Source organism: Pseudophryne corroboree, chromosome 4, assembly GCF_028390025.1.
Source record: "Pseudophryne corroboree isolate aPseCor3 chromosome 4, aPseCor3.hap2, whole genome shotgun sequence".
Lineage (NCBI taxonomy): Eukaryota > Metazoa > Chordata > Amphibia > Anura > Myobatrachidae > Pseudophryne > Pseudophryne corroboree.
The window spans coordinates 375,689,650-375,715,928 of record NC_086447.1 but is presented as its reverse complement, the minus strand read 5'-3'; the positions used below and the strand labels follow the sequence as shown (position 1 = coordinate 375,715,928).

Below are 26,279 nucleotides of genomic sequence, written 5' to 3'. Positions count from 1 at the left end.
TCTATGTTATAATTCGAAGGTTGGGGATGCGTCCACTTGTCTCATAGGTCATTAGTATACAGGTGTTGCGGCTCGCCGAGAGGTATATGGAAAATGAAAATAGATGGGGATAATGAGTCAAAATGGTTGCATAACAACAGAGAGTACTGGAAATAAATAAATAAAAAATGGTACTACAATAGCAATGGAAGTGGAAATGAACCTATAGGTAAGAGAATGAGGATGAAATTAATTAAGAATAAAAATAAAAATAAAAATAAAAATGAAAATAATAATAATAAAAAAAATAAAAATAAAAATAAAAAAATAAAAATAATAATAATAATAAATAAAAAAAATAAAATAAAATAAAAATAATAATAAATAGATGAAAATAAAAATAAATATAAAAATAAAATAAAATTAAAATTAAAAAAAATATATATATATATAAAAAATATATACAGGGGGAATGAAACTGCACATACAAAAAAATGTAGAAAGGAGGTGTAAACTGATGATTAGATGGATACTACCACTATGGGAATACAATGCAGAGGTTATATGAAAAATAGATAAATAGAGCTGGGTGGAACTGGGTGGAATATGTCTTGCGAGAATTCCGTGAGAAAGGTGGGTGGTGCTTATGTAAACATCGTGAAGTGGGTCCTGTGTACTAAGGACCAGACAACATCCATACTTTACTGAGAAGTACCATTAGTTCCCTTTACGCCTCTGTATTTACAACACCCGGTCTCCCAAGGAGGTCTCCCATCCTTGTACTGACCGGGCCCAACCTTGCTTAGCTTCCAAGATCGGACGGTGTTGGGCGTCCCCAAGGAGGTATGGTTGTAATGTTTAGGGCTGGGTTTGGAGACGGGTCCTCTCATCTCAATGGATGATAATAGGAAATATCACAGACAAAGAAAGATGCAAAGGACCAAGAAAGATGCAATAAAGGAAGAATCTGAAAAAAATGGACTATGAGGTATGAGAGCTGCTAGTGAGAGAGAATACATGAGTTAAAACGTATTAGTGCCCTATCGTGTGCAATATTGACCAACACGCGACTGATATTCCCTGGAGGTCCCCCGTCCAGGTACTGATCTGTTCGAGTTACTGACCCTTTTCCAAGGTCGGCCCAAAGAGTAAAGAGGTGATGTTTGTGCGAAACGAGAGGTAGAGGGAGGCAGGAATAAAACGTGGAGGTAGAAATAGCTTACATCATAGGAAGGGTGCTATCTCATATCCTTCGTTGAAGCCATCCGGATGGAGAGTGTTAAGTTCGTATATCCAATACATCTCTCTCCTGGAAAGAAGATTCGAAAGGTCTCCTCCTCTGGCTCCCAGCGCTACTAATTCAATGCCTTTGTATGTTAGTGTCTCTGGATCGGAGTTGTGGAAAAGATGGAAGTGTTTGGAAACTGCATGGGTGAGGACTTTGTTCTTGATATTCCTAACGTGTTCCTGGATGCGTATTTTGAGGGGTCTTTTGGTTTTCCCGATGTACTTCAATTTACATGGACACTCCAGAAGGTATATCACCGATGAGGTATTGCAATTAATAAATTGTTTTATCCGATATTCCTTTTGAGTTTCAGTATTCTGGAAAGACTTCCTGTTTGGATGGAGGTATCTACATACGTTACACCGACCGCATTTGAAGCTTCCTTTGCATTTGGGCATAATGCTTATGGCTTCTGGATTTTTCAACATACTTGGTGCTATTATGTCTTTTAGACTCCGTGATTTGCGAAAGACCATTTCTGGCTCCTTGGTGAGGTAGTTCTTCAGTATAGGGTCCATAAGGAGTATGTTCCAATGTTTCTTTAGGACATTCTTAATGAGGTTCTCGTGTCTGCTGTACGTAGTGATGAATTTGACTGTGTCCTCCTTAGTGTTCTTGGGTTTGTACTTGAGAAGATCCCTTCTTTCTATAGCTTTAGCCTTAATGGTGGCTTCTTCCAGGAGTCGGGTCGGGTAACCCTTTTCCTTGAATCTTCCTTTATATACTTCAAGTTGTTGATCTCTGTCCTCTGTCTTCTTGCAATTCCGTGCTATTCTAGTGAATTGGGAAAGAGGGGTATTATCCTTCCATTGTTGCCGGTGGTTGCTCTTGTAGTGAACGTAACTGTTCATATCCACCTTCTTTATGTAGTTGCTTGTGATGATTTCCTCCCCTGAGTGTGTTAGAACAAGGTCCAGGAATTCAATCCGATCTGTATCCTCATTGGCCGATGAGATCAACAACTTGAAGTATATAAAGGAAGATTCAAGGAAAAGGGTTACCCGACCCGACTCCTGGAAGAAGCCACCATTAAGGCTAAAGCTATAGAAAGAAGGGATCTTCTCAAGTACAAACCCAAGAACACTAAGGAGGACACAGTCAAATTCATCACTACGTACAGCAGACACGAGAACCTCATTAAGAATGTCCTAAAGAAACATTGGAACATACTCCTTATGGACCCTATACTGAAGAACTACCTCACCAAGGAGCCAGAAATGGTCTTTCGCAAATCACGGAGTCTAAAAGACATAATAGCACCAAGTATGTTGAAAAATCCAGAAGCCATAAGCATTATGCCCAAATGCAAAGGAAGCTTCAAATGCGGTCGGTGTAACGTATGTAGATACCTCCATCCAAACAGGAAGTCTTTCCAGAATACTGAAACTCAAAAGGAATATCGGATAAAACAATTTATTAATTGCAATACCTCATCGGTGATATACCTTCTGGAGTGTCCATGTAAATTGAAGTACATCGGGAAAACCAAAAGACCCCTCAAAATACGCATCCAGGAACACGTTAGGAATATCAAGAACAAAGTCCTCACCCATGCAGTTTCCAAACACTTCCATCTTTTCCACAACGCCGATCCAGAGACACTAACATACAAAGGCATTGAATTAGTAGCGCTGGGAGCCAGAGGAGGAGACCTTTCGAATCTTCTTTCCAGGAGAGAGATGTATTGGATATACGAACTTAACACTCTCCATCCGGATGGCTTCAACGAAGGATATGAGATAGCACCCTTCCTATGATGTAAGCTATTTCTACCTCCACGTTTTATTCCTGCCTCCCTCTACCTCTCGATTCGCACAAACATCACCTCTTTACTCTTTTGGCCGACCTTGGAAAAGGGTCAGTAACTCGAACAGATCAGTACCTGGACGGGGGACCTCCAGGGAATATCAGTCGCGTGTTTGTCAATATTGCACACGATAGGGCACTAATACGTTTTAACTCATGTATTCTCTCTCACTAGCAGCTCTCATACCTCATAGTCCATTTTTTTCAGATTCTTCCTTTATTGCATCTTTCTTGGTCCTTTGCATCTTTCTTTGTCTGTGATATTTCCTATTATCATCCATTGAGATGAGAGGACCCGTCTCCAAACCCAGCCCTAAACATTACAACCATACCTCCTTGGGGACGCCCAACACCGTCCGATCTTGGAAGCTAAGCAAGGTTGGGCCCGGTCAGTACAAGGATGGGAGACCTCCTTGGGAGACCGGGTGTTGTAAACACAGAGGCGTAAAGGGAACTAATGGTACTTCTCAGTAAAGTATGGATGTTGTCTGGTCCTTAGTACACAGGACCCACTTCACGATGTTTACATAAGCACCACCCACCTTTCTCACGGAATTCTCGCAAGACATATTCCACCCAGTTCCACCCAGCTCTATTTATCTATTTTTCATATAACCTCTGCATTGTATTCCCATAGTGGGAGTATCCATCTAATCATCAGTTTACACCTCCTTTCTACATTTATTTGTATGTGCAGTTTCATTCCCCCTGTATATATTTTTTATATATATATATATTTTTTTTAAATTTTAATTTTATTTTATTTTTATATTTATTTTTACTTTCATCTATTTATTATTATTATTATTTTTTTATTTTTTTTTATTTATTATTATTATTATTTTTATTTTTATTTTATTTTTTATTTTTTATTATTATTATTTTCATTTTTATTTTTATTTTTATTCTTAATTAATTTCATCCTCATTCTCTTACCTATAGGTTCATTTCCACTTCCATTGCTATTGTAGTACCATTTTTTATTTATTTATTTCCAGTACTCTCTGTTGTTATGCAACCATTTTGACTCATTATCCCCATCTATTTTCATTTTCCATATACCTCTCGGCGAGCCGCAACACCTGTATACTAATGACCTATGAGACAAGTGGACGCATCCCCAACCTTCGAATTATAACATAGACCGCAGCACATGAACTTCCTCTGCGGCAGAACTATGTTTGATCATATGCTTAGACAACCAAAAAGATGGCCGCCGCTATATGAAGACGACAACACATGGACATCCTCACAGCATTTTGCCCACACGGCGCATGCGCAGAACTGTTTTGAAGCCGCCGGAAGCGGGGCGGAAGTGGGGCGGACGTGGGGCGGATGTCATGAGCCACACAGCCCGGACCGGAAATAGACGGACGGACCCGGTTTTTATGTTTTTTAGCAATAGTATGCCTCGTTTTGAGTAAGGAACACACTAGTAGTGTTCTCCATTGTACCTTCCTTGCAAATATCTGTTTATATATGCACTTTGAATATATGTTAACATTGCACTAATTAACCTAACAGGAAGTGATGCCAGCAACACTTCCCCCAGTAATGAGGTATAAATATGTTCTGTCTCTAGCCTTACACTACCCCTTGATGAAGTCCATGAGGGACGAAACGCGTTGGGTGCTATTCTGATTTTACCTCAAACCTCTTAAGATAAGCTACCTCATCTCCTCTTTTTCTATGTTTTATCCTATGCATTTTTATACCCGTTTTTTTCTGTGCTTTTATGTACTATTTAATGTATTTGGACACGTGTGCCTTTTGATGTTTTTAGCCTAGCCCCCTTTTTTTTCGTCTAATATTTATTGATTAGGCTGCATTTTAATATCATTGTTTTATTTGTTACCCCTTTTTTAGTGCTGTGTATCTCTAAAATTAAATCATACTATTTTTTAGTACCTGGTTTTTTCATTATTGATTGGACACCTTGGTCGCTTGCAAGTACCTCATCCCCCCACACCCCAATATATATATATATATATATATATATATAAAATATATATATATATAGATGAGTCACATTATTATGACCACCTCCTGCTGCTGACTAAGGCTAAGGCTGTGACGCGTTTGGGGAGAGACACAGGCAAAGTGACCTCTATGTTACAGTGATTAGCAGTGGAGAATTGGAAGTCGGAAGCCAGGATTCAAGCGCAGGCTGTGCAAAGTGCCTTGGATGAATAACCTCCATTGTGATAAGCCTATTTTAACTTTTTATGTGTACGTGCAAAATGAAGTAAAATCGTATGCGTTTTAAAAGATACTGCACTTTACGCGCCCCTTGTGTATTTATGTTTTTTATGTCCATCAATTACCCATCTATCAAGAGTAGTTTATATATGTGTGTGTGTGTGTGTGTGTGTGTGTGTGTGTGTGTGTGTGAAAGCCCTCACTCACTTACTCACTGACTGACTCACTGACTGACTCACTTACTCATCACTAATTCTCTTACTTACCGATATGTTAGGATGCTGAAATGTAATATAGGTATTCTGCAGGTGGGAAATAGGAAAACTACGTAATCAGAATTTTATTAAACCTCCCCTAAAAGGATAAAAAGGGGGTGACATAATGGCGTCATTACTGATGCTGTGTTGTGTGAACGATAACACCCAAACGGACAAGATCAGATCAAAAATTGGATTGCACCTCCAGTGTGTAGAATGTAATAAATTACAATAATAGTCCTGTCACTTTTTACCGTCTCTGCTACAGGTGCTCCTCGGGTAACTCCAAGACCCATGGATTAATATTTACTTACATTAAGACATCTCACATTTACACCTCTATAGATTTACCAAATTTTTAACACTCATTTATATTTACAACCATGAAAATCTGACACTCCCGTGCAAAAACCGGGTAGAACAGCTAGTGATATGCATGTATATATATATATATATATATATATATACACACATAGGGGTGGATTGGGAACTTCAAATGGCCCTGAATATTTTTATGGAATTGGCACCAACTGTAGGCGGAACCAACACCACAGTAGGCAGGATTAGTACATCACTATACTAGAATACATCAGTGATAGGGAAGGCTGAAGATGACCATTCACCAGATGTATACATAAAAGCAAATGTTCTTATTGTGGAGCTGCTCAGTGGCTAGTGATGAGTCCCTTGCCACCATGCTATTACAATTAAATGCGATCGCTGCTTTTAAAACTCTCCCTCTCTCATTTTTCCCCTGTTCAGCGTAATGATGGACGAAGGGGATGTGGGGCCCTGGAGGCCATCCAGGCCGAATAGCAATGGCATCCCTGCTCCCCGGGTTGCCATCATAAATGATGGAGCCTAGTATAAATGAAATAAAGCCCTCCCCACCCCACCACCACCTCACCCCCTGCCACCGATCAGGTGGATGCAGAGGTGGTCCATGGGGTCCTGGCACCCAGAGCAAGTGAAATCCAATGATGCACCCCCATAGTACCGGTATGCGCCAGATGCTCCTCAGACCTCTCCACATACCTCCAGATCTTCCTACATGCCCACAGACACCCCATATTCCCTATGCATGCATCTCAGACCTGCACATATGACATACACACACACACACACACACACACACTTACACTGGTTAATACATGGACCCGGCACCTCTGTCCCCTCCCATCTTATACTTACTCCCCTCTCTGTCCTATTTATTCCCATCACTGCAGTGAATTTCTGCACGTAGCACCTTATATGTGCACTGTGGGTATATATATATATATATATATATATATACACACATATATATATACATACACACATACATACACACATATACATATATATATATGTATATTTATTTATATATACATACACTGTATACGCACACATACACAAATATAAAATAGAAATATAACATTATTATTAGTGGAAATTCTGCTTACCTGCCATCCTTAAGATAATTTATGTGGCATGGTACACGGTCTTTATTCTGTTGGTCTTCGTCACTTCGCCATAGGGAGGTGGGAGTGGCAGATGCACACGAGGAGGACAGATGGCAAAGGGGGCATAGGGACAAAGGGGGAGAGTATCGGAAGCACATATAGAGGGGACAAAGGCCCTGGTGGAAAATGTGGCAAAGGTATAGATAGGAGAGTGGGCAAAGCACAAATAGGAAATAATGAAGCATAGAAGGGGGAGAAGCAAATGCTTACAAGGTGGGGCAGACATAGCTGTCATAGGTGGCAGAGGCACATATGATATGGAGTAGGAGGGAGAGGCAGAGGCACATATGGGGTGGGGGGCAGAGGCACATATGAAGTAGGAGGAAAAGACAGAGACACACATGGTGTGGGGGGGGGGGGCAGAGGCACACATGGAGTAGGAGGGGAATGAGACACACATGGTGTGGGAGGGGGGGCAGAGACACACATTGGGTGGGTTGGGCAGAGACTCACATGGGTGGGAGGGAGGATGAGACACACATGGTGTGGGGGGGGGGGGGCAGAGCTACACATGGAGTAGGAGGGGGATGAGGCACACATGGTGTGGGGGGGCAGAGCTACACATGGAGTAGGAGGTGGGATGAGGCACACATGGTGTGGGGGGGCAGAGATACACATGGAGTAGGAGGGGGCATGAGACACACATGGTGTGGGGGGGGGCAGGGACACACATGGTGTGGGAGGGGAGGCAGAGACACACATGGGGTGAAAGGGAGGCAGAGACATGCATAGAATAGGCTAGGAGCAGTGGCACAGCTGAGGAACTTTTTCCATCTGTGTGCCTGTGTCTTGCAGCACAGGCAGGGCAGCAGGGAGAGAAGGGAGGAGCTACAGGAGACCTGGGGGAGGGGCAACTCATGGAGGAGTCAGGACTGGAGGAGAGCTTAACTAATACGGACTCCGGGCTGAAGTACCCTGTACTTTGAGCATGGGAGAGGGGGCACACAACCACTATAGTAAACCTAGATATCATGAGCAAAAGACAGAGGGACCATCTGGTGCTGATGATCTCAGCTCTGATATGCACAGGCAGCTATCTGTGACTTGCAAAAAAGAAAAAAGTACGATCTCACTTTGCGCTCACTGTCCCAGGAATCCGGCTTTGTCGCAATGGACAAGTGTAGTCCGATCAATATGAAAAGGAAAATAAAAAATGCAACACAGTGTAATACTGCAATGAGAATGGGTTTTTCACCGCTGTGTGATACGAAGAATGGAAGTGTTGGTATAGTCCCAAATAGAAAGTTCATGCATCCACCTCCTTTTCAAAGGCACCCAACGTGATATGCAGGATTTAGGTGATGAACTCTTACATGTATGCTTACTTCTGTAAGACGTGTTGAAAGCTCATAAAGGTTTCTTTTGCGGTCCTTAGACTCTCCTCACATAGGTGGATGAACCCCAATGTCCCTCGTAACAAATCAGAGCCAGAGATACAATCCAATTAGGACAAGAACACTCTTTTAATTTTCAGAGTACAGAACATGGGGGTCATTCCGAGTTGTTCGCTCTGTAAATTTCTTCGCATCGCAGCGATTTTCCGCTTAATGCGCATGCGCAATGTCCGCACTGCGACTGCGCCAAGTAAATTTGCTATGCAGTTAGGAATTTTACTCACGTTTTTTTCTTCGTTCTGGTGATCGTAATGTGATTGACAGGAAGTGGGTGTTTCTGGGCGGAAACTGGCCGTTTTATGGGTGTGTGCGAAAAAACGCTACCGTTTCTGGGAAAAACGCGGGAGTGGCTGGAGAAACGGAGGAGTGTCTGGGCGAACGCTGGGTGTGTTTGTGACGTCAAACCAGGAACGACAAGCACTGAACTGATCGCAGATGCCGAGTAAGTCTCGAGTTACTCAGAAACTGCACAGAGATGTCTTATCGCAATATTGCGAATCTTTCGTTCGCAATTTTGATAAGCTAAGATTCACTCCCAGTAGGCGGCGGCTTAGCATGTGCAAAGCTGCTAAAAGCAGCTTGCGAGCGAACAACTCGGAATGACCCCCAAGGTAAACAAAAAAAGCCATACCATATGGGGAAAGGCAAGATGATGTTTGAGCCGATAGCAATGGACCCGGATACCAATAGCTATTGATTCCCCACTATGGATAGGCTGATCTGTAACCTACAACAAACACTGTGTCGACGCGTTTCGACGCTGTGCAGCGTCTTTTTCAAGATTCACAGTGTATAATCACTATAAACATAAATTACAATTAAAAACTTGGCCACAGTAAACCAATAATTAACATACAGTTGATTATATAATTTACCATTTTTACAATTTAAACAAGCACTTAGAAACACTGTCGCAATATAGCAATAATAATTAAAAGAAATATCAGTCATGTGCTCTAGGGCTATCATGTGACCCGCGAGTCACATGACTCACAATCTATCTAAAGGGTCATCTATCAGGTGTGCAGGTTATGTGAATTTGCATTGGCTGATAAATGTGTCATTTATTCCTCCAAGACAACCCTGATTGGTGGATTAAATCTGCACCAATCAGACCATTGCCTATTTAAACACATAGCTTTAGGGCATGTTTGTTGTCTACCTGACCAGGCAAGACACGCTGTATTCCAGGGGTATGTAATCTTTTTGATTGATGTTTAAACTTGTTTAACCAGGTTTATAATGAAGATAAATCTTTTAATTATTCTTTTAATTATTGTTGCTATATTGCGACAGTGTTTCTAAGTGCTTGTTTAAATTGTAAAAATGGTAAATTATATAATCAACTGTATGTTAATTATTGGTTTACTGTGGCCAAGTTTTTAATTGTAATTTATGTTTATAGTGATTATACACTGTGAATCTTGAAAAAGACGCTGCACAGCGTCGAAACACGTCGACACAGTGTTTGTTGTAGGTTACAGATCAGCCTATCCATAGTCGGGAATCAATAGCTATTGGTATCCGGGTCCATTGCTATCGGCTCAAACATCATCTTGCCTTTCCCCATATGGTATGGCTTTTTTTGTTTACCTTGTTCTGTACTCTGAAAATTAAAAGAGTGTTCTTGTCCTAATTGGATTGTATCTCTGGCTCTGATTTGTTACGAGGGACATTGGGGTTCATCCACCTATGTGAGGAGAGTCTAAGGACCGCAAAAGAAACCTTTATGAGCTTTCAACACGTCTTACAGAAGTAAGCATACATATAAGAGTTCATCACCTAAATCCTGCATATCACGTTGGGTGCCTTTGAAAAGGAGGTGGATGCATGAACTTTCTATTTGGGACTATACCAACACTTCCATTCTTCGTATCACACAGCGGTGAAAGACCCATTCTCATTGCAGTATTACACTATGTTGCATTTTTTATTTTCCTTTTCATATTGATCGGACTACACTTGTCCATTGCGACAAAGCCGGATTTCTGGGACAGTGAGCGCAAAGTAAGATCGTACTTTTTTCTTTTTTGCAAGTTTGTATAGATTGGTGGTCTATTTAGTACTTTCTATTGCAGCTCTATTGCGGCGCCAAGAGAGGAATTATTTTTCTATAGCTATCTGTGACTGCCTGTGAAATGAGAAGCAGGCTGCAGCCACGATCACCAGCACGAGTGGGCCCCACTGTCAGTGGTATATCCTGTACTCCAGAGCCTTCCAGTGCCTCATTCTGCCCCTCTCCATGCTCCTCCTACTGCCGCCCACCTCTTTAGTCCGGTCTCTGAGCACTGTACTGTGCAGCTCCGCCCAACAGCAGCTCGTAAGTCAGTCAGCCTTGTACCTTATCCCCGCGGCTGACTGACTGCCATCATGTAATGTGGTGCGGCCCCGCAGCACACACTCCAGCTGCGCTGCCTCTATTGCTATGCGGCACCGGCGTTTGCGGGGCAGAGCCGAGCGTTCAGCATTGCAAATCCGATCTGATCTGCTGTGGGGGGCCCTTTTAGAAAGTGGGGCCAGGGGTACTATGTGGTACCCACGTGTAGGATACCCCTACTGTCCCCCTACTAGTTTTCATAACAGCCAGCGCTGCCTGCAGGGACCTGTCAGCTACATAGGCACTGACAGTGTCGAGATCCCCTGCCCCAGTTGCCTAGCAACAACATGCGGGAAGAGCCATGATGGAGGGCACTAGGACCCAGGAGAACCATACTGCTGGTCTGCCCAGGCGCGGGAACCTGGAGTGTCAGGATTGGAGGGGAAGCTGCGCGCCAAGAAGAGGAGGAGGGCAGAGAGTGATCCGGCGCGCGGGAGCACGGCCGCGGGAGAAGAGAGGAAGCCGCCTCAGGGAGAGAGAGCTGGACGGGACCCGCTGCCGCGGATATAGAGACCCACCGCCAGACACGCTGCCCCTGACCACCGCTAGAGAGAAACGGAGAAGAGGGACCTGCTGTGTGTGAGCAGCGGCTGGCCGGAGCTGAGACCGCCGGCTACCGCTGCACCAAGTGCCCAGCCTGGGAGCCGCCCGGAAGGAGAAATCGCCGCACAGTAGAGAGGCAGGAGCAGGGACGAGGGGGACAGCTGGAACTACCCCTACCCACATTGCCGACAGATACCAGGGCCGCAGAACCGGGGGGAGAACCGCAGCAGATCGGACTGGCAGGAGCCAGCAACACACAGGTACCCTTATCAGCGGTCCCCCTGAAGTTCTAGCCCCCAGAGTGACTCTCCCTTACTGTCCACAAGTCAGGCTGCTCCAACCCATACCCCACCAGACAGTGGGACTGATGCCACGAGTGCTTGCCAGGAAACAAGGGGGGACGCCCCTGATCCAAAGCGCCTCAGTAAACACTTCCAAGTGGTGGCGTTATATATACATAGATGAACTGTGGTCAGCCGCGACCTCCCCTGTGACTTACTTTTCCGTGGATACAAATACGGTTAGTACCGTTAACCATTGCTGCTGTGTTATAGTACTGACCGTTAGTTCTGCACACCTTTCTCTGAATACTTACCTTACGTCCACCGACGTCTTCTCAGGAGTTCCCTTTGTGAGAGTGCAGGAGTTCTGTTAAAGGAACACTGACCGCAGACGCCCACTGGGGCGCAGGAACTGAACATTAGTGCCCAGCGTGCAGCGCCATCCTATGGACAGCTCAAGAAGTGCAACAGAATTACTGTCACAACATCCCTTACTCTAAGATATTACTACGTAATGAATGATTGCTATTGCATGTAACCATATTTGATTGTTTGACCGAGTTATTGTCATGCCTTTGAGATACCTAAGCTGTAATTACTGTTGTAGAAAGGGGAAGAGATAGGGTATTGAGATGATGTTTAATATATGCAATTGCTCCAAGTGAGAATCGAGTTATAGCGGTGACTGATATTTTCGGTACAATAAATGGTTGTCACCGCCCCCATGTGTAGTGGTCCTTGAGTATATTGTGTTTGGGTTGTCCTTCCGGGGTTCTTCTGGTTCTTCTGCCCCAGCCTTACAGGTGATGGAAATAATAGTCGCTGGCCTCGACATCGTTGAAGAGGGGATACAGCCGAACACGAAGATGACCGAGCTTCAGGTACGAACCCACTTTAGAGCGATATCACACTTGGCGTCCGCTAACAGGATCGTTTCAAGATGTAGAAACCAGACATTCCGGAGTCGTCCTCGGCACAGGGACAACCACCAGCGGCACCCGGAAACCCGACAGGAACAACGGCATCACCTATAACCATGCCATATTACTTTGGGGCCCCATGGTTGCCGATATACGCAGGAAAACAAGTCCCTGGCTCAAGTACTTTCAAGGCATTCAAAGACAAAATGCTCTCCATGTTTCGACTATACACGCTCATGGAAGAACAAAAAGTAGAGATCCTGAAGGGACAATTAACCGGCCCAGCACTGAGGGAAGTAGAAGCATGGGAGGATGCAGAGAAGAAGAGTGCAGATTGTATACTCCAGAAATTAAGGAACATATTTGATTGCAAAACGGTAGCAGAACTAAAGAGCCGTCTGTACGCGAGAAAGCAACGACCAAGTGAATCTTTACGGGAATTTGCATTAGGCCTACAGGAAGCCTTGAGGGCTGTACGAACACTGGATCCACTGGATGTCGGACTGACCGATGACACCCTAATTAACTTATTTATTGAGGGAGCGCAAGGCAAAGCAATTCGGTCACAATTACGAATGTGGAGACGCCAAAAGCCAGACAGTTCTTTCTCTGCATATAAAGAAGATGTTCTACAGATACTAGGATTGAATCAGGGCGACGGGACTGAAGACGACGAGGCGCCAAGGAAAGTGGACGAAGAAAGCCTCAAGAGCATCCCTCCATACAAGAATATAGATGCCACCACCCGAGCGGGGGCAGTCCTTCAGCAGGCACAGGCCCCACCAGGGCCAGACCCTATCGAAGCCCTGAACCGACAGATGTCAGAAGTGACGCTCAGCCTGTCTCGGATGAGCCAGAGGCTAGAAGAACTCGACAAAGAACCAAATGGAAGCCGACGCAGAGAATGCCGTAAGGAACGCGGTGGAAGAAGCAACCCTCGATGGGAGGTCACGAGAGAGTCAGGCCGACGGCATACCGATCGGTTTGACCCACAGGGTCGACCGATTTGTAGGGGATGTCACCAGAGCGGACACATCGAACGAAACTGCCCGCTTGACCCTTTAAACGGGGGGACCCCGAGGCGAGGGACCGACCCTCGGGAGGAGAACCACTGACAGGTCCGCCGTCGCGGGATTGGTGGCCCCAGTATGTAGGAGAGTGCCCTCACCTGAACATCCGCATCAATGGGATCGAGATACCGGCTCTCTTGGACACAGGCTCACAAGTCTCTACAATCCGATTCACGGAGTTCCTTCAACACTGGGACGAAGCTACCATTGTGTCTCCACCCGCTAGATGGCTCCACCTGTTAGCCAGCAATGGACAACCCATCGCCTTCCAGGGCTACTGGGAAGCCAATGTGGAAATAGGAAACGCCGCCTTGACTAGCCAAGGATACCTCATCACCACCGCGCCCAGCGCGCACTTACCACCCGTGATCCTGGGCATGAACATTCTGAGAAACTGTCCAGAGGAACTAGTAGAAGCCCTACGACATGAGATGAAGACCGCGGACCAGAAGGAACAAAAGGCCCTGCAACAGACCGTCAAAGTGCTAGAGGGCCAAATGAAATTCGTTAATGGTCAGGGTGAGATTGGAAAGGCCCGAATCACCGACCGTCAACCTGTTCTGCTGAGACCGAACTCTGAGCAAGTAGTGTGGTGAAAAACAAGAATTGGTCCGGGGGGGAGAGACTACAAGGCTCTGGTGGAACCCTGTGACGGGGATGGACGACAGCCATTCGCTGTGGCGAGGACACTAGCCAAAGTGGTACACGGGAGGGTACCAGTCCGTCTTCTGAACCCACACTCATATGCCATCAGACCCTATAAGTACTGTCCGGTGGCGAAGGTCAGTTGGATCGACTTCCAAGACATCGTGGGACAGGGTGTAACCGCTGCTCAATCAGGAGCGGCAGACGGAGAAATGTCGGCGACTGAGGAAGAACCCCCATGGTGGGCCGGGATCCAGATCGGCGATGTTGACACCCCCACTGATAAAAGAGATGGAGTATTACAGATTGTGCGACGCAACGCTGCTGCATTCAGCCAACACCCTTCTGATTTTGGGCAAGCGGATGAAGTGTATCATCACATCCCCACGGGGACAACTCCTCCTATCAAGGAACGACACCGACCCCTCCCTCCAGCCATGTACAAGCCAGTGAGGAACATGATCGCAGAGATGAAAGAGGCTGGAGTCATCCGTGAAAGCCACAGCCCATGAGCCGCTCCACTGGTGATAGTGAAGAAGAAAGATGGTAGTCTGCGCTTCTGCGTAGATTATCGCAGGCTCAATGCTGCAACTCACAAGGACGCCTGTCCGCTTCCCCGAATCGAAGAATCTCTGACGGCCTTAAAGACGGCAGCGTATTTCTCCACACTGGACCTCACCAGCGGCTACTGGCAGGTCCCAATGGCCCCTGAAAACATCGAGAAGACGGCCTTCACTACGCCAATGGGCTTATTCGAATTCATGAGGATGCCATTCGGGCTCTGCAACGCTCCGTCCACCTTCCAGCGCGTCATGGAGCACTGTCTCGGACACCGCAACTTCGAGATGGTCCTGTTGTACCTCGACGATGTGATAATCTTCTCAAGAAACTACGAGGACCATCTGCGACATTTGGAAGAAGTGTTCCAACAATTGAGCAACTGCGGCCTGAAGCTTAAACCGAGCAAATGTCACCTGCTCAAGCCCAAAGTCCAGTATCTTGGACATGTCGTCAGCGCCGAGGGTGTGATGCCTGATACGGAGAAGATCAGAGTCGTTCAGGACAGGCCAGTTCCCAAGACCGTCAGAGATGTCCGAAGTTATTTGGGATTCGTGGGCTACTATAGACGCTTCATTGAACAATTTGCCGCAGTGGCGGCCCCGTTGCATGAATTGCTCAGAGGCCAATCGGGTCATGAGCGAAGAGGGTCATCCTTGGTATGTTGGGGAGAGGAACAGCAGCGAGCCTTTCATCAGTTGAAGACGTCCTTAATCGAGGCCCCGTTATTGGCCTATCCCGATTATGAGCAACCATTTCAAGTGTATACAGACGCCAGTCACCGGGGACTAGGAGCCGTACTCTCCCAGGTGCAGGACGGGTGTGAAAGAGTGATCGCATACGCCAGCCGGGGCCTCCGCAAAACTGAGCGGAACTGTGAGAATTACAGCGCATTTAAGCTGGAGTTACTCGCCCTCATCTGGGCTGTCACCGAAAAATGTAAACACTATCTGGCCGCCACGTCGTACATCATCATGACGTATAATAACCCGCTGGCACATCTGTCTACTGCTAAGCTCGGAGCTCTTGAACAGAGATGGGTATCCCGACTAGCAAATTTCTGGTACACCGTATCTTACAGAAGTGGGAAGTCCAACGGGAACGCTGACGCCCTCTCACGATTACCCACTGTAGATGTTGAGGAGGAAGATAGAGATGCGGATGAAGATGTCGAAACCCCGGTGTTCAAAGTCTCTCGAAAGGGACGAACGGCCACGTCGGACCCCCTACCCATCATCGGACCTCCACGAGTGGAAAGCGCCCTACTGGATGCTCCCACAGTCGATTGGTGCGAGAAGCAGCGGAAGAGTCCAGTGCTGAGGGAACTTGTGGCCTTGTTGCACCAGCGACGCCAGTTGACCCGGGTCCAACGGGCCAAAGCCGACTCGGAATTGATCAAGTTACTACGGCATAGGAACCGCATTCACCTGGAGGAGGGGATCCTAGTGCGTACCAGCATAGATCCGAGTACTCACCAACCAGTCACTCAGGTGGTTGTCTCTAAAGATCAAGCCGCTCTTCTGCTCACGGCCTACCATGACAAATCCGGACACTTCGGCACTTAAAAGACTGAAGCCATCCTACGCACACGATATTTCTGGGTGGGCATGCGAGAAGATGTGGAAAGATGGTGCCGTGATTGTGTTCCATGCACAAGGAAAAGGCAGGCCGATGCTACCCAAAAGGACCCTCTACATCCCATTAAGAGCCAACGTCCACTACAAATCGTTGCCCTGGATCATGTGAAATTGGAGGCGATCACCAATGGATATCTGTATGCCCTTACAATAACGGACCATTACAGTAAATTCCTAGTAGCCGTCCCGGCCAAAGACCTCACTGCTAAAACCACTGCCGAACTGTTTTTGAAGCACTTTGCCAGGCCCTATGGGTATTCAGACTACATCTTGACCGACCAAGGCCCTGCCTTTGAGTCGCAGCTGTTTCACGAACTGTGTTCTTACTACGGCTGTCGAAAAGCTCGGACCACAGCCTATCACCCGCAGGGGAATGGATTGTGTGAACGAGCTAACCAGACCCTCATCGGGATGCTCCGGAGCCTGGCGGCAGAAGATCGCACCAAGTGGCCGACCATACTCCCCGAACTAACCTACCTCTACAACAACACTGAGCATTGCTCCACCGGCTTCATGCCATACTACCACATGTTTGGCCGACGAGGCAAATTACCCCAGGACCTGGCATTAGCCCCTGCTGTGGCCCTTCCCGTCGACCCAAAGACCGATTGGGTCCGTGAGCACCAGCGGAGGATAGAAGCTGCCCGAGAAATTGTAACTAAAAGAGTAGAGCATGCCCAGCATCGCCAGGAGGCGAGCTACAATGCCCACATCCAACCTGAGGCACTGAAGACTAGAGACCTTGTCTGGAAGAAACGGAATCACCGCACCAGCAAGCTTGACGCTATGTGGGAGAGTTACCCGTACGTCGTGGTCAGTGTTCCTGAGGGCGACCGATACACCTAGAAGATCCGTAAGGGCCTGGAAGGTCCAGTCAGTGTGGTACCGAGAGACCAACTCAAGCTCTGTACCGCAGAGCTACCGTCGAGAAGCGCAGATCCATGATAGCAGAGGGACGGGAGACCCTGGGGGGCATACCCTTACACGATCCCATGGAAACCATAAAGCTATACCTCTAGATACACTTTTACCTGAATACACGCGCTACGCACTTTGTACGCTATTTGCATACAGAGTCCCGTACGTGGTACGTACTTGGCGTACACACGCCGCGCTGAGTGTACAGAGTACGCACAGCGCGCGCGCACAATTGATAACCTTTAAACCTTATTAGCAATACAATGTAATAATATGGTTACACTTTAAACCTTTATGCAGCAAAGGACTGCAATGATGTTATACCTTAAACCTTAAGTAGCGCTGACGGTATAAAGTACCCGCAGTGCGTACACCTTATCAATACTTGTAAACCTTATACAGTTAAATAGGCTTTAAACCCTAGCAGGGAAATGAGGACACAACACCGATATGTAGTTGAACCACAGGGTTCTAAGGCCACAGTGGATTATTTCAAAAGGTAAAACAGTACAAATTATACACTACAGGCTAACAAGATAAATCTACAACAGAATAATGGCTACAGTCAATGTACATACGTGAGAATGTTCGCAAGCGCTTCCCGGTCCCGGTCCTCCGCTAATCAGGTTGAAAGCGTTAAGAGTCTTTGATAGTGACCTGGCCTGCAGCTCGCTCTTTATTCAGTAGATCAAAACATAATACAATAGACACTGTGTGCTCTTCTTCCATTGGTTCGGGGGTGGGACATATCCTGTGCACCGGGGACCATTGGTCAGTTCAAGAAGTGGGCGATGGCTAGGACTTGAGATGTGGTTTCTGTTGTTTACATCTGAGTTCCCGCCCCATGATCAGTTAAACCCATCACATTAATCATAAATCTGGAATTATTAATAACTTAATGAGGTAATATTTAATAATTATTCTTATTCCCACCAGATTAATGTTTACGTGTCTCTGAACAATATGATCCCACACATGATATGATTATCTATTTCAATCTTCAAGATATACATATATCCACATATTCATATATATATATATATATATATATATATACACACGTACACACATACTCCTGCTATTACAATTTGTTAGGAATTATATATTTATTTATTCATTCATATATATATATATATATATATATATATATGAACACCTACATTTCCATGGGTTTTAGACTATGAATGTTAAATTTCTATCTGTCTGGTCTTGTGTTGTGGTTAGCTATTGTTTCTGATTTTCTAAACAGCTTTGGTTCCTGGGTATTGTCCCTTTGTTTTGTTTTTTTCCTTCTGGTGAGACAATGACAATCCAGTACTCATTGTTTTAGATAGAAACTTGGCTATTTGTGTAAACAAAGGTGTTTGCCTTCCTCATAGAATTTCAAAGCTTAGTGTAAATAAGGCCATTGTATTTTAGTCTCTGGGAGTTTTAATTTATGTGTGACTGACCTTCCTGCTATTTAGAAGGGCCAAGCAGACAGTGTTGGATTTTTACAATATATATATTAAATCTATGATATCTTTGTGGCTTTTCCATGAGAGTACAAATTCCACTGTAATTACTCGTACCACGCTCTAATGCGCAGGACCGTGGGTGCTGCCATACGCAATTTGCGAATATGTGCACGCATGGCGGAACAAGTGCATGCGCAGCGGGCATGTGTGTGTGTGGTTTGTACGTGATGTGTGTACTGGAATATTTTTCGACTTTGACACTACCTCCACCGCATCAAGCCCCGCTCGTAGCTCCAGACCCGGTGTTCAACAGGCCTGTTGAAAACCAGGATCGGCCTAACCTAGTTACCGCTCCTAGCGAGAGTGACTTTCCCATAGTTGAGGCCAGAAGGTCCGGACGTAGCACACAAGGCGTCCCGCCTTTAAGGTATAGAGAGTAAAATGTTAACTGTTTTCTTGTATGTTTTATACATGATTAGTTTGCACTCGATGTTGTATTGGAATTAAGAGACTCATGGTAGGGACTGCCTGGCACATGCGTGAGGACACGCATCCTTCAACCAGGGGCACATGTGGTACCCACGTGTGGGATACCCCTACTGTCCCCCTACTAGTTTTCATAACAGCCAGCGCTGCCTGCAGGGACCTGTCAGCTACATAGGCACTGACAGTGTCGAGATCCCCTGCCATAGTTGCCTAGCAACAACATGCGGGAAGAGCCATGATGGAGGGCACCAGGACCCAGGAGAACCGTACTGCTGGTCTGCCCAGGCGCAGGAACCTGGAGTGTCAGGATTGGAGGGGAAGCTGCGCGCCAAGAAGAGGAGGAGGGCAGAGAGTGATCTGGCGCGCGGGAGCACGGCCGCGGGAGAAGAGAGGAAGCCGCCTCAGGGAGAGAGAGCTGGACGGGACCCACTGCCGCGGATATAGAGACCCGCCGCCAGACACGCTGCCCCTGACCACCGCTAGAGAGAAACGGAGAAGAGGGACCTGCTGTGTGTGAGCAGCGGCTGGCCGGAGCTGAGACCGCCGGCTACCGCTGCACCAAGTGCCCAGCCTGGGAGCCGCCCAGAAGGAGAAACCGCCGCACAGTAGAGAGGCAGGAGCAGGGACGAGGGGGACAGCTGGAACTACCCCTACCCACATTGCCGACAGATACCAGGGCCGCAGGACCGGGGGGAGAACCACAGCAGATCGGACTGGCAGGAGCCAGCAACACACAGGTACCCTTATCAGCGGTCCCCCTGAAGTTCTAGCCCCCAGAGTGACTCTCCCTTACTGTCCACAAGTCAGGCTGCTCCAACCCATACCCCACCAGACAGTGGGACTGATGCCACGAGTGCTTGCCAGGAAACAAGGGGGGACGCCCCTGATCCAAAGCGCCTCAGTAAACACTTCCAAGTAGTGGCGTTATATATACATAGATGAACTGTGGTCAGCCGCGACCTCCCCTGTGACTTACTTTTCCGTGGATACAAATACGGTTAGTACCGTTAACCATTGCTGCTGTGTTATAGTACTGACCGTTAGTTCTGCACACCTTTCTCTGAATACTTACCTTACGTCCACCGACGTCTTCTCAGGAGTTCCCTTTGTGAGAGTGCAGGAGTTCTGTTAAAGGTTCACTGACCGCAGACGCCCACTGGGGCGCAGGAACTGAACATTAGTGCCCAGCGTGCAGCGCCATCCTATGGACAGTTCAAGAAGTGCAACAGAATTACTGTCACAACATCCCTTACTCTAAGATATTACTACGTAATGAATGATTGCTATTGCATGTAACCATATTTGATTGTTTGACCGAGTTATTGTCATGCCTTTGAGATACCTAAGCTGTAATTACTGTTGTAGAAAGGGGAAGAGATAGGGTATTGAGATGATGTTTAATATATGCAATTGCTCCAAGTGAGAATCGAGTTATAGCGGTGACTGATATTTTCGGTACAATAAATGGTTGTCACCGCCCCCATGTGTAGTGGTCCTTGAGTATATTGTGTTTGGGTTGTCCTTCCGGGGTTCTTCTGGTTCTTCTGCCCCAGCCTTACAGGTGACGGAAATAATAGTCGCTGGCCTCGACATCGTTGAAGAGGGGATACGGCCAAACACGAAGACGACCGAGCTTCAGGTACGAACCCACTTTAGAGCGATATCACAACTAACCCCCAGGCCCCCCCCTTAATCCGGCTCTGCCTCAGGGTGACTGCGCTGTGTGCCAGGCACACCTGGCACACACGTAGTTACGGCTCTGATAAGACACACAGAGTATAATTGCAGAGTCTGTTTACACTGACAGTTGGCATCTCAGTCTTTGATATTCAGACGCAAGAATGTACACCAGGGAAGGGCACTGTAGCAGCATTAGCATAAAGTCGCTGACACAACTGCAGATAAAGATGCAAAGAAGGCTGCAACTGCAGCCAACTAAGAAGCAGCACCTATGAGGACGGATCTGCTCCCTGACAGACCACACCCCTTCAACAGACCCCACCCACATTAGGGGTGCTTCCATACATTTCCCGACCTGGTTTTCCATTTCAATCCGCCCCTGCATACATATATACATACAAAATTCCAAAATATTTACAAAATTCTAAAATATGGTTAGCACTCCATCTTACCACCATTATATGCCTGTGTGCATCCCAGGATAAAAAAATTACTTTTCCAGATACATCTTTCCACCAATGAGTGGCACTCTGCACAACACCTTAAGATGGCCATACACCAGAACGATATCATTGGTTGGAATGATAATTGGGTAGTGTGTTGGAATAAATGATAATCACCTGTTTGCTCAGACATGCTGAAAAAGAGAAAAAATTATCGGTTCAACTAGTTGGGAAAATCATATATGTTCGATTTTCCCCAACTAATTGTTCTAGTGTAGGTGGAACGTTTCCACCTTCCCACCAAGCTGAATGATATGTAGAAAGACACTGACCGCCAGTGTCTGCTTACTTTTGTCACAGTCACCTTGGAGACCCAGTACCATGCTGCTGCCTCTCTGCATCAAAAGGAGGGTCAGGGGTTTGGGCTCCCTGCCGCCTAGACTAGAGAGGTAGTGCCGAGGGGAGACATACCAGGGAGATGTTGCTTTCAATGCCGAGGGCTGTCCTGGCAGTAGCTGGTTCCACAGCAGAGAGAGAGTGGGGAGAGACAGCAGCAGCTCAGCTAGCTAGACAAACCTGGGCAGTGCCACATTTGTGTTATTTACTCCCCTCCAAGCACCTCTGATCAGTGCCAGATTAAGGTCCACATAGGCCTGGAGCTGAAATTCATGAAGGGCCTATCGTGTGCCACTGCAGAAAGTACAAGAAATACGGTACAAGCGCTGCAGATACGCGAGTGCTATATAAATAACTGCCCATCAAGATAGATACATGTCTTATGACAAAGATACTATTTGGGACTGTTTTTTGTAAATATTGTCAACTCGTGAGCTGGCTCCAGTGTATTTTCTGGTCTTCTTTATTAAATTATGGGGTACATTTACTAAGCAGTGATAAGAGCAGAAAAGTGAGCCAGTGGGGATATTTCCCCATCAACCAATCAGCAGCTCTGTATCATTTTATAGTATGCAAATTATAGATGTTACTTCAGTGCTGATTGGTTGATAGAGCAACTTCTCCACTGGCCCACTTCTCCGCTCTTATCACTGCTTAGAAAATGTACCCCTAAGTGTGATGAGAATACAAATATTTGGAGTTTCATAAACTATTTGTGTGATAAAGTGGGCGGTATGAAGTGGTGGGTATAGAAAAGTAAAAGGAATTTAGTGTTCACTCCAGGGGCACGCGCGCTGCAAAGGGGGGTATGCCCACTCAAAAGGGTGCATGCCCTTAAGGCACACCCCTTTTCATTGGTGTAGGAGGCGTGCCTAGAACTCATGGAGATGCTGGGCAGTTCCAAAGCTCTACCCACAGCGTGAACAGATGCGGCGACCTGAAAACACACACATAGGCATCCACATGGAGAAAACAAAACCCTAATGCATGGGCCCCCACTGAAAAATAAAATGCATAGACTATGCATGAAAAATAAACCGCACGTGCCCCCACAAGGAAATAAAAAACACTTAGAGCAGTGGTTGTCAAACTTTTTGGGATCAAGGTGCCGTAGAGCATCAGAATTGTTTTCACGGCACCACTAGGACAAAGGTTTCTCATTGAGAAATTTAGAAAGAAATATTAAATGAAGTAAATTATGTTTATATTAGTGATGTGCACCGGAAATTTTTCGGGTTTTGTGTTTTGGTTTTGGATTCGGACGTGTTTTGGCAAAAACACGGATTCGGGTGTGTTTTGGATTCGGGTGTTTTTTTTACAAAAAACCCTCAAAAACAGCTTAAATCATAGAATTTGGGGGTCGTTTTGATCCCATAGTATTATTAACCTCAATAACCATAATTTCCACTCATTTCCAGTCTATTCTGAACACCTCACAATATTATTTTTAGTCCTAAAATTTGCACCGAGGTCACTGTATGACTAAGCTAAGCGACCCAAGTGGCCGGCACAAACACCTGGCCCATCTAGGAGTGGCACTGCAGTGTCAGACAGGATGGCACTTAAAAAAATTGTCCCCAAACAGCACATGATGCAGAGATAAAAAAAAAAAAAGAGGTGCAAGATGGAATTGTCCTTGGGCCCTCCCACCCACCCTTATGTTGTATAAACAGGGCATGAACACTTTAACAAACCCATCATTTCAGCGACAGAGTCTGCCACATGACTGTGACTGAAATGACTGGTTGGTTTGGGCCCCCACCAAAAAAGAAGCAATCAATCTCTCCTTGCACAAACTGGCTCTACAGAGGCAAGATGTCCACCTCCTCCTCATCATCCGATTGCTCACCCCTTTCACTGTGTACATCCCCCTCCTCACAGATTATTAATTCGTCCCCACTGGAATCCACCATCTCAGGTCCCTGTGTACTTTCTGGAGGCAATTGCTGGTGAATGTCTCCACGGAGGAATTGATTATAATTCATTTTGATGAACATCATCTTCTCCACATTTTCTGGAAGTAACCTCGTACGCCGATTGCTGACAAGGTGAGCGGCTGCACTAAACACTCTTTCGGAGTACACACTGGAGGGGGGGTAACTTAGGTAAAATAAAGCCAGTTTGTGCAAGGGCCTCCAAATTGCCTCTTTTTCCTGCCAGTATACGTACGGACTGTCTAACGTGCCTACTTGGATGCGGTCACTCATATAATCCTCCACCATTCTTTCAATGGTGACAGAATCATATGCAGTGACAGTAGACGACATGTCAGTAATCATTGGCAGGTCCTTCAGTCCGGACCAGATGTCAGGACTCACTCCAGACTGCCCTGCATCACTGCCAGCGGGTGGGCTCAGAATTCTTAGCCTTTTCCTCGCAGCCCCAGTTGCGGGAGAATGTGAAGGAGGAGCTGTTGACGGGTTACGTTCCGCTTGACTTGACAAGTGCCTCACCAGCAGATCTTTGCACCTCTGCACACTTGTGTCTGCCGGAAAGAGAGATACAACGTAGGCTTTAAACCTAGGATCGAGCATGGTGGCCAAAATGTAGTGCTCTGATTTCAACAGATTGACCACCTGTGAATCCTGGTTAAGCGTATTAAGGGCTCCATCCACAAGTCCCACATGCCTAGCGGAATCGCTCCATTTTAGCTCCTCCTTCAATGTCTCCTGCTGCTTCTGCAAAAGCCTGATGAGGGGAATGACCTGACTCAGGCTGGCAGTGTCTGAACTGACTTCACGTGTGGCAAGTTCAAAAGGTTGCAGAACCTGCACAACGTTGAAATCATTCTCCACTGTGCTTGAGTCAGGTGCATTCCCCCTCCTTTGCCTATATCGTAGGCAGATGTATAGGCTTGAATGGCCTTTTGCTGCTCCTCCATCCTCTGAAGCATATAGAGGGTTGAATTCCACCTCGTTACCACATCTTGCTTCAGATGATGGCGGGGCAGGTTCAGGAGTGTTTGCTGGTGCTCCAGTCTTTGGCACGCGGTGGCTGAATGCCAAAAATGGCCCGCAATTCTTCGGGCCACCGACAGCATCTCTTGCATGCCCCTGTTGTTTTTAAAAAAATTCTGCACCACCAAATTCAATGTATATGCAAAACATGGGACGTGCTGGAATTTGCCCACATGTAATGCATGCACAATATTGGTCGCGTTGTCCGATATCACAAATCCCCAGGAGAGTCCAATTGGGGTAAGCCATTCTGCGATGATGTTCCTCAGTTTCCGTAAGAGGTTGTCAGCTGTGTGCCTCTTATGGAAAGCGGTGATACAAAGCGTAGCCTGCCTTGGAACGAGTTGGCATTTGCGAGATGCTGCTACTGGTGCCACCGCTGCTGTTCTTGCTGCAGGAGGCAATACATCTACCCAGTGGGCTGTCACAGTGCCATATAGTCCTGAGTCTGCCCTGCTCCACTTGTCCACATGTCCGTCGTTAAGTGGACATTGGGTACAACTGCATTTTTTAGGACACTGGTGACTCTTTTTCTGAGTTCTGTGTACATTCTTGGTATCGCCTGCCTAGAGAAATGGAACCTAGATGGTATTTGGTACCGGGGACACAGTACCTCACTCAATTGTCTAATTCCCTGTGAATTAACGGTGGATACCGGACACACGTTTAACACCACCACAGCTGCCAAGGCCTGAGTTATCCGCTTTGCAGCAGGATGACTGCTGTGATATTTCATCCTCCTCGCAAAGGACTGTTGGACAGTCAATTGCTTACTGGAAGTAGTACAAGTGGTCTTCCTACTTCCCCTCTGGGATGACGATCGACTCCCAGCAGCAACAACAGCAGCACCAGCAGCAGTAGGCGTTACACTCAAGGATGTATTGGAGGAATCCCAGTCAGGAGAGGACTCGTCAGACTTGCCAGTGACATGGCCTGCAGGACTATTGGCTTTCCTGTCTTAGGAGGAAATTGACACTGAGGGAGTTGGTGGTGTGGTTTGCAGGAGCTTGGTTACAAGAGGAAGGGATTTAGTAGTCAGTGGACTGCTTCCACTGTCACCCAAAGTTTTTGAACTTGTCACTGACTTCTGATGAATGCAGTCCAGGTGACGTATAAGGGAGGATGTTCCTAGGTGGTTAACGTCCTTACCCCTACTTATTACAGCTTGACAAAGGCAACACACGGCTTGATACCTGTTGTCCGCATTTGTGTTGAAATAATTCCACACCGAAGAGCTGATTTTTTTTGTATTTTGACCAGGCATGTCAATGGCCATATTCGTCCCATGGACAACAGGTGTCTCCCCGGGTGCCTGACTTAAACAAACCACTGTCAGGTTCGGTTTTGCTTGTGTCCCCGGAGGGGGCGCTAGTGGGTCAGTGGAGGTAGGATAGAAGAAGTGAGGAGGCTGGATTGGGTTTCTGCGCATCAGCGCAATGGTGTTTTATTAACATAAAAGATCACAATATAAGGCAGCAGAATAACG

At 46.4% G+C, this 26,279-nt stretch overlaps 2 pseudogenes; one reads left to right on the top strand and one right to left on the bottom strand.

Annotated features, from left to right (window-relative positions):
* Positions 1 to 717: 717 nt before the first annotated feature.
* Positions 718 to 836, bottom strand: LOC134912174 (5S ribosomal RNA; annotated as a pseudogene).
* A 2,555-nt stretch (positions 837 to 3,391) lies between these two features.
* LOC134912205 (5S ribosomal RNA) lies at positions 3,392 to 3,510 on the top strand (annotated as a pseudogene).
* The last annotated feature ends 22,769 nt before the right edge of the window (positions 3,511 to 26,279 follow it).